At 39.8% G+C, this 12,716-nt stretch overlaps 1 long non-coding RNA gene across 1 annotated transcript in view; it reads left to right on the top strand.

The window, feature by feature from the left end:
• The first annotated feature begins 10,915 nt into the window (after positions 1 to 10,915).
• LOC142057876 (uncharacterized) overlaps positions 10,916 to 12,716 on the top strand; it is a 78,122-nt gene continuing 76,321 nt past the window's right edge. Inside the window, exons 1-2 of the long non-coding RNA XR_012660796.1 lie at positions 10,916 to 10,927; positions 12,598 to 12,698. This is a non-coding gene — a long non-coding RNA (uncharacterized LOC142057876). The remainder of the gene's footprint in view (positions 10,928 to 12,597; positions 12,699 to 12,716) is intronic.

Here is a 12,716-nt window from a genome sequence, read left to right as displayed (position 1 = left end):
CTGCACAGACCGGTCCATATCCACGAGTGTTCCTTTTGTAGCAAAACCACACGTCACACAGACGTGTGAGTGGTGGGGTGGGATGTAGTACCTGGGAAGGTACTTGCGCTAAAATCTGTGACAGCACTTCTATGCGTAGTTAACCTAATAAGATTGAGAGTGCTTACACACATATTTACTCTAATAACATCAGTTCAAATCCCATTTGTTGCTTGCTCCGTACTTACGTGCCTGGCCAGATTGGGGGCCCTCCTACAGCTGCAGCTTCTCTCCCTGCTCTCTTCCCCAGTGGCTGGTGACCATTTGGCCAGCTCAGAGTTGCTGCTGAAACCTTGCAGTGGTCTCCTTACTGCTAGTTTCTCTTGGTTTAAAGCTTCTTTCCTCACCATGTGTACCCCAAGGCCACTGTTTGCCTTTTAGGGGAGAAGCCCAGTTTTGGGGGCTGGGCGGTTGTTTCCTCAGCTGCCTGAGGGGAGCCTGCCCTGCCCTGCCCACTGTTGGCTCTGGAAGGCTCTGTGGAGAGGCAGCGCCTGTCAGCACCTCAGGGAATAGCACCTTGCGTATAGCCTGTGACATGCAGCACTGCTTCAGCCCTTCAAAAAAGGATTAAAAGTGTTGGAAACAGCTCCGTTTTGGAGGGAAAAGTGTGCTCTCTGCTTAAGTGGAGGTTTGGCCTCAGGATCCACCCGCTGGTGTGAGAGAGGGGATGTCATCGTAGTGGACTGCGGTCAGGAGGCCGCCTGCTAACATGGCAGGAATGGAGCAAGGTGACTGGCCAAGCAGTACCAGGTAATGGGAAGAGATTTGTTTGGGAACCAAAAACACTGCTGCCTGGCTACAGTCTGCTGGTGATGGAGGTGCTGTGGGGCGCTTGGTTATCTCAAGAGTGTAGGGCTGCTGGTGGCTAGAAAGGGGAGAAACCTCCTGAGAACAGTCCCACAACAGTGCTATGTGCGCAGCGAGATGAAGATGCTCCGTTTCACTGAACCAGGCTAATACTACATCACTAACTATCCTATCCTTTCTGATTCTTAAGCTTTTTCCCTTCCAGATTTTTTTAAGATTTAAAGACCCTTGTTTTTTTTTTTCTTCTGTAATTATGTTTTTGAGCTGCAGCTGTGGAGCTGTACTCCTCTCCCCCTGGGCCCAGGGGCTCAGGTAATGGCAGCAAGCGCCACACCGTGGGTCAGGGAGCAGGCAAGGGAAAGGCTTCCTCCTGGCAGAATCATATTTTATTCCATGGGGAGACAACATTTCTTTGCAAAACACTCCTCTGACTTTAAAATAATACATAATAACTATAAAATTACCAAATGTCAGGTAAACAAAAAGTTATTAAGGATGACCTTATTAGTTCTATCTGCGATTTGCAGAGCGAGGTAATTGTCAAGTCTCACTGTTATTAGGTTGAAATAATAGTTTGGGGACCATCAACATTAAAATTTCATTATGATGGGACAAAAAGGCTCATGTATAATCAATAGTAAGAATCCATTATTATTGACTTGGAATGAATGAAGCATGAACACATTTGTGCAGATATGAACAGTTAGCAATCTTTTGAATAATAAAGAATTAACACTACACAGATAATGTCATTCTGGGAATTGGACTCGAACTCAAATTGGTACATGCCTCTTTGTTGTAAAGTCGGATTCACATCCCTTGGTAACTTCCATTAAGCTGTTTCTCAAAATACTCTGTGTCTACAATTTTGCATTCCTTGGCTCTGGCTTGTGAGGGAGGTGGGCAAGCAGGTCAGGATTGTAGCGGAGTGTGCTCTGTCGCTTGCCAAGTTCAGTGGTGGTGCTGGGAATAGTACTGCTTTGGGACACTTAATGCAGTGAGCATGGGTGGGTGGAAGCAGGCTGGGAGGGTGATGTTGCTTTCTGCCATCCTAAGCTTGGCAGTGGCATTTTAATGACACAGTGTATTGTTGATTGGATTGCAGGTGCCAGGTTGAAATAGGTAAGGGATGGTGAATGCTGATTGGAGAAGTGAAGCACAGAGCCTGTGGAGTGTGCTGGTTCCTGGGGATGTGGCAAAAGCCATGGACATGGTGTATGACATTACCTTGTCTACTGTATGTGATGTGCTGAGACAAGCTGTTCCCAGCATGTTCTTTTCTGTTGCTGTGGGATATGTCACATTGGCAGTATCTTTAGTCTCTTATTTTCGACTGAGGAGGTGGACCCGAAATGTACTTAAAAAAAAATAATCCCACAGTCATTATGTGCTAAATCTGATGCATTTTAATTTTTTTCAACCCTACTTTGAGTTTCTATATACTAAGTGCTTTTGAAAGGTGTTATTTAAGGGTATTTTAACCCTGCTTCCAGAGTAACAGCTGCTTTTCATCATCATCTTCTGGCTGTGATGTACCCACTCTCTCGTGCTGGCTCCCAGCTGCTACAGTACCCACAGTACTTTGAATTGGAGTTAGCCATTGACTTTAGACTGCAGTTTTACAGGCAATAAGGTTTGGGTTGCTCCAGACCTGCCTCTGCTATTACAGTGAAGGACCTTGGACATGTAGCGTTACTCTGTCTGTTATGAAGTGTTCCTCAGTGCCCCTACTCGCATGTCTTTCAAATTCTCAATCATGGAGCACTACAAGAGAGATTCTGGCCTTCTGCTATGAGACATCACTACTCCAGGTATCAGATGTGCAAACTTGCAAGCCCTCCTTATGCTTGCTAGCCTGGCCAGAAAGCACCTAGGAGCAGACTCTACCAGAAACTCGCCCTGTTTCCTCTAGTGGCTTCCTTCTATAGCATGCCCTATTTCTGAAGGAATTGGGAAAGTCACCTGATGCCTTAAAAAGTAGTAAAGAGATCTTGTGGCTGTGGCACTTGAAAGGCTCAAGGAGACTTTCTGGGGAATCTGGGAAGTAATTTTTTTTTTTTCAACTGTGAAATGGGAACAATCATTTTCTTAGTCAGTGGAGAGGGAATAATTATTTATTGCTTGCATTACAATAGCACTAAGGGCTGGTTGGGCTAAATGCCCAGAAATTGGAAAAGTTATTTAAGGAATTAAGTGTACCTTTTTTTCTTTTTCATTTTTTTGAAAGGCATTGATAATACTTTAGATGGAAGCCCTACAGGGGAATGAGTGGTGTATTGCAGTGGCACCTGCTTTCATCCATTAGAATAGGTATAATTATGAAAGAAAGAGAGAGTGTTATTTCCTTTCAACTTTTACCAACAGAGCATTTCTTCTTCCCTATACTTAACTTTCAGCTGCTTTTCAGGGGTAAGAAAGGAAAATAATTGAGAGACAAAGGGCAGCAACCCAGCTGAGCAGCCCATCTGTTGCTGAGAGGTGCATGGGAAGGAAGGAAGGTGCCACCTGCAGGGCCTTTAGATTCTGTTCCCTCGCTGTGGGGAAAGAGGGAAGATTATTTCCAGTGTCCCCTTTTCTGAGAAGGGGGCTAGAAGATGGGGAAGCCCTTAACCTTTCCAGCAATGAAGGGGAGTGATCCAAACAGTCTTAGAGCATGTGAACATATATTTAATTTGGCTTAGTAACCAAAGCCTGTTTGGTGAAGTGATGCGGGTGCCTTCTTTTTCATCATTTGTCCCTGTGAAAGCAGATGTAATGGACGCCCTGAGATGTCTTCAGTGAGAGAGACTGAGGGTAAACATGTGGAATTATGAGAGGTATTGAAAATTTTTGGCTTGCTGAAGGCGAGTCACTTTCACACTTGCCTTTTTTTAAAAAAAAACCCAAACAACACTTTTTTTGTTTTGTTGACCCATGATGTAAGGCTCTGTCATTTTGTTTACCTGCCTGTGGGTGAGGAATAAGGAATGTATAAGGTGTTTTAAATTTATGAAAAACTGGCAACTTATGTAACCTAATTTCTGAAACTGTTCTTCAATTTTTATTTTTTTTTAAAGCAAGAGATGCATGCAGGGCACACAAAAACAGTAAAAAGGTTTTACAGAGCACATACCATAAATCAATGAGTAAGTTGCTCAGAACAGCACTAACAATGAATATAACTGAGCGCACATAAATCTAGGGAGGAGGAAACCGTTGTGGTTTTTTTTTTCTTTCCCTCATCTTGTCAAGCCTCCTGCTGATCTATAAAATAGGTGAGTAGCTAGAAAAAACATCAAAGTATGCCCAGGAATTATACAGTAGTTTAAAAATACAATACTATTGTATTCACAACACAGAGTATTCATCGCTGATACAGTTCCATAATTATAATTGTTAAACATAAGTCCCCCAAACCCCATCTGCTACTTTATTAGCTTGAATGATCACTGCAGAGTTTGTCTACCTAGAAAAATCCTATTTTTCTTCCACTGAGTTGCATCAACCTCTTTGCCTTTAGTGTTAAAACTAATTTCAATTAGTTACTAATTACAATTAGTAATGCATTTCAAAGCTGATTTTTTTTAGCATAACTAAGTTTTCAGTTAAGTCGTAATTTTAAACCCCAAGTCATTAAAATTATTTTTCATATCTAGAACTAGGAAACATGCATGCTATAAAACTTTCAGATCTTTTCTTCTGCTGCTGCTTCTGGGTGTCTGCTTCCTTGCTGTGCTGTTTGATCCCTGTTGACTTCTGTGTCTGTGTTTGTTTCCATTTGTATGCAAAAGTTCTTCTTGTACCATAATCAAGATCAGGTGATATATGGGAAGAGACTTACGTGTTTGAATTCTTTTCATGGGCAAAATATTTCAGTTCTGCCTTTCTTGTAATCTATTTCTGAAACTTTAGGGAGAATGATAACGGTATAGTGCCTGCCATAATAAGTAACATTTCAAATAAAAGCATTTATTTACAGGTCATAATTGTTTTTAAGTAGTATTTATAAGGGGTAAATGCAGTGCAATTTACAACAGTTTGAACCAACCATGAGAATACTTAATACGCATAAACTGCATTTCACTTCTAAACTGTTATGAATACCCAAGAGACAATGAATTTGCACATATATTTTAAAACCTGAGTTTTCCTTCCTTTCTTGTGTGCATGGAAATGTCTTCCTTGCTGAATTGCTACCTCATGTCTCTGGCCTTGTTTTTATTGCTGTAGCATACCTGCCCCAAAATAATTGCAAGCATAAGCAAGGTCTAATTTTATTCCTCCTTATTCTTACTAGGTGGAGAGCATATAATACTGTTGAAGAGAAGTTTCAGTTCTATTAAGGTAAGAGCATGTCTGAACTCAATAGAAGCCCTCTTTGTATGACCTCTCCACTAATGCAGCCCTTTGGATTAGAGAGAAGGATTTCTTTTTCCTTAGCAATAAAGTAACCTACTCGCAGAATTGTTGGCACTGCATTTTCTGCTTCTGGATAGAAGCCAGTATAATGACAGAAACACCAAGATGTTACCTTTAGTGGTTTATTTGTATTAGATGAGAGAAATAAGTTTTCTAGTTCCATGTGGTCTAGCATCCTTCATATTTAAAACAAAATAATGATATTACCTTTCTCCCAGTCAGAGTCCAAGCTCAGACAAAACAAATTGGCTTGTTCAGATGACTCTTCTTTCACTGAAGTTGACTCTTTTTATTAACAAGAGATGGGGCAATTGTATTGATTCAGCCTGAGTCTGTGCAAACAGTTCTAAAGGTTTTGTAGTCACTCCAATCAAGTTGGCAAGAGCTGCCATGTTTAATGTCCTTCAAATGAAGAAGAGGTGTGAGCCATTGAGAAATGAAAGTCTAGTCTTCAAAAACAAATCTGTTCATTGTTTTTTAAGTGCAAAAAGCATCTTAAAATTTTAACTTCTATTTCTTTGCCACTTTTATAACTCAAAAATGCTAGACAAGTGTTCCTGAACTTCAGAAAAGCTTTGTAGACTTTACTGAATTTTGAGTGGTGGCAGGAAGATTCTGGAGGAATACTGCTTACATCAGCTTCAAAAAGTTTAGATCCTCATTTAAACTTGTTTCAGTCTTTGATCTAGCAGATGGACTGGAAATCTCTTGGCAACTGATATTTTAATTTTTAAAAAAAATTTTGCCACTGTAAAAATTTTGTGAGAAAACTCTGTCTCACTTAGCTGCTTTTCCTTCTGCTGTCAGAGAAAGCAGGTGATTGAGATAGCTTGACTTTATTGGGACTTAGATCTGGATTTCAGAAACACGTGGGATGGAAGAAGGTGAAATTCCACAGCTGAGTTTTCCAAAGTGTTTTGATCACAGAGAATCTTGTTAGCCAAACCAGAGTTTCTTTTGTTACAGGCTTTTCTTACCTAAACTCCGTAGATTTCTGTAGTAACTTCTTAGGATAGTGGGGTCTCAACAAATACTTCAGTTGTTTACCTCTCTTAGTTATAATTCAATGAAAAATGATTCTGCCTGTCATAGGTAACTATTTTCCCTGTGATGTTTGAACTTCCATTATGGCATTCATTATATCATGTAATATAAAGAGTTCTTTGTAATTACATTTTGACAAATACACATTTCATGTTCATAACATTATAGAAAATAATTTGCTTTTGTTTAACTCTTTAGCTTCTGCCCTGTTTCTACTTCACTATGCAGTATTTTACTATTGTTGGGCAGCCTTCCCTATTTAGGGAATGTATGTATGCCACATGCAAAAAAAATGTGCAATTTTGTACCTTATGTGTGTTCATCTTTGCCTCAATCACAGACCAGAGCCTTAATTGCTTATGTACTTGACCGAAAGTTAGTCAGGAAAAAACAAAATCTCAGTGGCTGTGTCATCCCAAGTTAGTTTATTTAACAAAGTCTTTGAGTCTCTAATTCCCAGTTTATTTTTAACTTATCTGAAAACTTTTAGAATGGAATTAATCTCATGTAATATGCCCATCAAGAAGTTAAGTGCCTAGTCTAAGCTACTCTCCTGGGCTCTCACTGGGAATATCAAAATATACTTCTGGATTTGCCCACCTACCTTAGAAACCGTACCCTACTAATTCCGCTCATTGAATGATGACTCTTCTATTAATGGAATAGAACTGCATGCCGTTCTGGACCCCACAATTTAAGAAGGATGTTAAGGGACTTGAATGCATCCAAAGGAGGGCAACGAAACTTGGTGAAAGGGCTGGAAGGTGTGTCCTGTGAGGAGCGACTGAGGGCTTTGGGTTCGTCTATTTTGGAGAAAAGGAGGCTGAGGAGCGACCTCATTGCTCTCTACAGCTTCCTGAGGAGGGACGTGGAGAGGGAGGTGCTGAGCTCTTCTCCCTGTATCCAGTGATAGGATGCATGGAAATGGTTCAAAGCTGTGCCAGGGGACGTTTAGACTGGATGTTAGGAAGCATTTCTTTACCGAGAGGGTGGTCAAACACTGGAACAGGCTTCCTAGGGAGGTGGTTGATGCCCCAAACCTGTCAGTGTTTTAGAGGCATTTGGACAATGGCCTTAATAACCTGCTTTAACTTTTGGTCAGCCCTGAATTGGTCAGGCAGTTGGTCTAGATGATCGTGGTAGGTCCCTTTCAACTGAAACATTCTATTCTAAAAGAAGATAAAAGGGACATCTAAAACAATTAACTCCTCGTGTGTAGCCTGGGTGCCACTCAATAACAATGTATTATTGGAAGCACAGGACCGATGCATACTGTCTGTGTGGAAAGGCTAGAGAAAGAATTAAAAAGTGCTTTTAGGGTAGCTAAACATGAGGGCAACAAAGGTTGCTAGTAATGAAAAATTGTCCTATTGAAATTGAGTCCAAATGAAGAAAACAGAAAACATTGTATGTTATGGTGAATTTCAAAATAGAATGAGGTGAACTAAAAAATACCTTAAGCCAATGTGTCCTCCAAACATGAGGACAAGGAATGTATGCTGATGACACAAAACTGTTCAGGGTGGTATGGACAAGAGCTGACACTAAGGAATTGCAGTAAGACCTTAGAAGACTGAGTGGGCAATGAAATGGTACATGATAGAGTAGGTGAGGTACCTAATGGAAAAGAATCCATTTCACATTTAAAATAGTAGGCTCTGAGATTATTTTCCTCCTTCAGGAGGAGGATTGGTTTGTCTTGTGGTATGGAAGGATCACCATGCTTTTAGTGGTGTCTGGAAGCCTTTCCTGGGGTGATTGAGCACTCAGAGGTCATGTTTGGTGTTTTTTTTTGTTGGGGTGGGTCTTTTGTTTTTTTTCCTCCACTCCTCTCCTGGTGAAAGAGAGTATGAGTTTTGAGAACCTCCTGTTTTTGTTTGGTCTTTTTTTATTGCCTTTTTGTATCTACTCCATTCTGCAGGAAATAGACTTTCTGTGTAAGTTCTATTCAAGCAAGCCAGTGTGAGCGGAGTTTGTGTTTTTAAGCAAGAAAGATCCTGCTGACTGAGATGGTTTCAGCTGATTCCAGATAACACCTTACCTGGTGTTTGGCCATCTCAGGAGATTGCTGGAGAGCACAGGGTGTATTCTGTATTTAATCCTTGTAGAATTAAAAGGAGTTAACTCCTCAGTTGAGCACAAGGACAGATAAAACCATGTATCAGCAGAATCCCTGAAATGCTTATAAAAGAAGAGTGCAATTCTTTAAGTTGCCTCTAGTATTCAGCATTGTTTCTCAGCGTTTTCTGCTCATCCAGATCTACTGGACTGTTCTATGGCTGGTGAGAATTTACATTGTGTTTTTCTCACATATATTTTGCAGGAAAACATTCTCATGGTTTCTCTACTTTTAGGTTTTACACTTGTCAATTTGCTTTTGCTGACTGCCTTCCACTAGGCAGATCATTCACGAATAAGGCCCGATAGGGCTTTTAGGACTGATACCTCTGTGCTGAAAATGAGTGAGCAGTTCTTGTGTTCAATACCACGTGTGCGGTTTTGAAATCTGTGTTCCCATAGAACCAACTGTTTCACTTAGCTCTGTCCATTAACAGTAGACCATATTGTATCATATTTATTTAAAAAACCATGGGAATATTGTTAACCAAAATAGCAAAATTGGAATATATTCAATTTGAAGATATTTTTTTTCCCCTCTGCATTCAAGGCATCAAAATTATTCTTCCATCAAAACATAACAATTGTTATGAATGATACAATAATACTGTGAACTGCTTAAGAGCTTCCACTTTAAAACTGTAATGGGCCATGCAGACAGAAGGGAAAAAAAGGCTAAAAGCATAAATTGAAGATAATCAATGTGAATAGACCTTACCCATTGTGCAGTTTGAATAGGATAAGCACACATTATCTGGCATAATTGGTTCATGTGATTTTCTAATTGAAGAGAAAAAGTAATTAGAGCCTAATTGAAGCAAAGTAACACAATGTCTGTCAGCATTTCTCCTTCTACCACACATTATATTATTACCTGTCATCTTTCACTTTAGTGGGACTGGAAAAATGAGAAAGAAAAAAAAAATCTTTGGAGTTTACCTAGCCAAAGCAAAGGTAAAGATAAAAGACACTAAATAAAAGCAAATAGGGCTGAGATTAACTCTCTACACTCATGGGTGCTTCCAAACTAGGAGTGTTCAGTTTGCCTAATTAAGAAATGTATTGTATTTTGTAAAATGATGTTATAAATTCAGTCTTATTAAACCTTAGGAAGAACAATATTTAAAACATACTGGTCTTGACTCAGGGCTCTGTACTTTCTGCTTTACATTTCTAAGAGAAGAATTTTGCAATTTGCAGTGAAAAAAAAAACTTGCTGTTTTTAACAAAATAGGGGAGAACACCTTTGCAGGCTTCTTTGCTGATTTTTTTTTCGTGGAGCAATTTTATTCCAAAAACTGTCTAACATGAGAAGACCAATTGCTGCCAGTGCAGAAAGGAGATTGTACTTGGAAGTTGTCTGGGAGATGCTTTGAACAGAGAGTGAGAGGATGTTGCAGGATATTCTCCATTTCTTGGGGACAGAAATATATTTTAGGAATTTTTTTTTTCTGGGGGAGAGAAAGGAGCTGGGGTGATGGAGCAGTTATCTCTCTACATACGCAAAAATTTGGGTGTAACTTGAAAGCAAGTTTCTTGAGACAATATACAGTTATTCTTATTAAGGGTGGGTGATATCTTAATGCAGTAAGAGGATACATTGAGGTAAGATGGAAGAATATTTTTCGTAAAGGAGTTAAAACTCATCGCCACTTCCCTTCTGGAAAGGTGCCTTACTAGCATGTATTTAGTGTTGTGCCATTGCCAGTGGAGCAGAATAGTGAAAATTAGAAATCAATCACCTTCATGTTGCAAAGCTTGTCAGGTTTCTTGCTGGTCATCCTGACATCAGTTATTAACCCCTCCTGTTAATAAAAGAAATTGCATCTCAGTTCCCTTTCAATGCATTTTTAGCTGCTGCTATCACTTGTCTCCGGTGTTGGATTCTAAAACACTGGGGTATGATGTCATTGGGAAGATTTTTGGACCAAAAGGTATGTTATAATCTCAATTTTTCTCCTTGCCATGTGTAGTAATACCTGTTGCTAGTGCAAAGAGAATATTATCACATTTCCTTCACCTTATCTGTAGGTAAAAACCCCTTTTGTTTTGGAAACAGGGAATCAATCCTTACTACCTGCAATGTGCTTAACTCATTGGTATATTACAAATATGCCATCAGTCTTTAAGTATCTGAACTGATACTGGATAGTGGCTAGCTCCAGTATTTAAAATGGCCACAGGCAGCCTGGCTTTGATTCCTGTATGGTAGTTTTCAAAGTGTGATAAGCTCTTACTAGTATTCCATTGCAACGAATTGCATGGATCTGAGGTCCTTTCACAGTATGTAATGTCCCAGGTCTTCAAACAAAAGCTGCTCTCTGTTCTGATGTTGAGCTGCTCATTAATACCTTGTGCTGGTGGAAGTGGCAGCTGTTTCTGTTTTGTTTTCTACTACAGAAGTGTTTTCTGTAGGGTGTTTTCCAAGCTCTCAGTTAGAGGGTATCTTTTTTTTCTGAAATGTGCTCTTCCTTTGCAGAGGAAAAAGGAAACTGTGAGGGTGAGAGACTGGGAAGTTCTGGTAAGCAGCAGCTGTGCTTTCTAGATCTGAAAACCTGTTGCCGGAAGCAGCGCAAACAGCACTGTGAGACAAAATGATTAACCATGACTACAGCAAAGCAGCCAGCTTGTAGCCAGTAAGTTAAGGAAGGCTTACTTGGGCATCTTCCTAAACTAGGGTGAATACAGAGCAGCTAGAGACCAGAAAGGCAGAGGGATTGCTAAAAGCATTTTTTTAAGCTTTTCTATTTGAAGGGCCTAAATTGATTAAATTGAATTGAACAGAGTTTGGGGGTTTTATTGTTTGTGTGATTTGCTTGTTTTGTGGGGTTTTTTTGATTGTTGTTGTTTTTGTTTTTGTCCTAGTGCTGTTTGAGATTCAAATAAGACATTGCACAGTACAACTGTGTCACTCTGGTGAAAACCATGCTATCCTGTGATGATGCTGGGTAGGGTTGTACCACCCAGCAGAAAGTGAAGTTTTATTGAGGGGAGTAGGGGAGTAGGAAACAGTGAAGGGAAGAGAGCCTGAGTAGCAAAAATGGGTATAGGTATGCAGGCTCATATGCAACTCAAGAATATACAGAATTGAATGGTATTGCTTGGAGCTAGGCAGCAAATAAAACTGAATAACTTATGCAAGAAAGAAATGAAAGTGCTCACTTATTTTTTGTTCTTTAAAAAAAATACTGGAAAATTACTGTATTTCTCGATGAAATCTGAGGCCGTTCCTAGCTCTGCTGATGCCCTTAAAGAAATAATTTTGATGGAAAGGCTTTGCGGAATGACTTTCATTTTTATTCTCTGTGGTCACAACTTGCCACACAGCTGCATAAAATGTCCTGGAAAGGTTAGGAAGACATTGCCCGTAGCCATTGTCTTCAGTTTAGTGCTTTGTGTAAGTTATTTTAATGGTGTTACTGATGTTAAACAAAGAAAACATGGGCAATGAAACAGAATGGGTCTGCTTATAAGTAAAAAGTCAGAGCTGCATAAATTGACTATACCTGAGGCTTTGTCTGCCAAATCGCTTAGGCCAAGCAAGATGCTTTCGTTTGGGAAAGCTGACTTCTTTTGGCTTCCTTTTGCCGGAATTTGGTTCACTTCCCATGAGAGGAAAGATTTAAACTAGGCTCTCTCAACTTTTGGTCAAACTTTGAGTTTAACTTTGGAACTGACACTTCAAGAGCTTTGTGGCCCATATTTCTTTCACAATGTGGCAATGATGGAAGGTTCTGGGTGCTACCACTGCTAGCTTCTAGTTTTTCACATGTATTCACTTTCCCATTCTATGTTGTGACATTGTAGGTAGAATCTGTTACCCTCCCATCTGCTGTTGACCACCACTGGGGCCAGGCTCATTTCTGAATGTCATTTACTATTCTGAAATACATGCTTAGCAGTGAATCTGTAAAAATGATTTGCTACATCATGTTGCTTTTTTATAGAGGTGAGAAAGAATTACATTTTTTTAAATAAAACACTTTAGACAAAGTAATATTAAAATATTAATGCCTCCAGATGCTGGCACTGTCAAAGATGTATCCATTCCATTTATCAGTCTCTTAACATGAGGGCTTTTTTCTCCTGTCTTTCTCAAGTGAATGTGGTGCGCTTTGCATGGAATAAAAATTGAATGTAATGACACACTTTGCACAATTTGATGAACAAAGGCATTAAATCTGTCACCAGGCTAGGTGGAAATTCCCAGTGTGAGAAGCTCTAACACTGAGCCAAGCACCTGACTCTTGCATCACCTCCTGTTTGCTCTGATGTAAGGCATATGTTAGCAGGTAAGTGTTGGATGCTCT

This window comes from Phalacrocorax aristotelis, chromosome 5, assembly GCF_949628215.1.
Source record: "Phalacrocorax aristotelis chromosome 5, bGulAri2.1, whole genome shotgun sequence".
Classification (NCBI taxonomy): domain Eukaryota; kingdom Metazoa; phylum Chordata; class Aves; order Suliformes; family Phalacrocoracidae; genus Phalacrocorax; species Phalacrocorax aristotelis.
This window is presented reverse-complemented; position numbering and strand designations above follow the sequence as displayed.